Here is a 261-nt window from a genome sequence, read left to right as displayed (position 1 = left end):
GCAATGTAAGATTGCAATGCAATCACATTGCAACCAATGGATGTAATGTAATTGCAGTCCAAAACCAATGCAATCACATTACATTGCACTTTACAATGTTCTTAAAGACAATTCTACCCTTCAACTTTATTATCTTATTAATAATATTTTATAATATTATAATTAAAATAAATATATAATATAAGAATAAATATTAAAATATAATATAATATAAAAAATTAATATTTATATAATATAGATAAAACAAATTAAAATAAAATA

Source organism: Theobroma umbraticum, unplaced genomic scaffold, assembly GCF_002168275.2.
Source record: "Theobroma umbraticum cultivar Fairchild unplaced genomic scaffold, ASM216827v3 scaffold_1123.0, whole genome shotgun sequence".
Lineage (NCBI taxonomy): Eukaryota > Viridiplantae > Streptophyta > Magnoliopsida > Malvales > Malvaceae > Theobroma > Theobroma umbraticum.
This window is presented reverse-complemented; position numbering follows the sequence as displayed.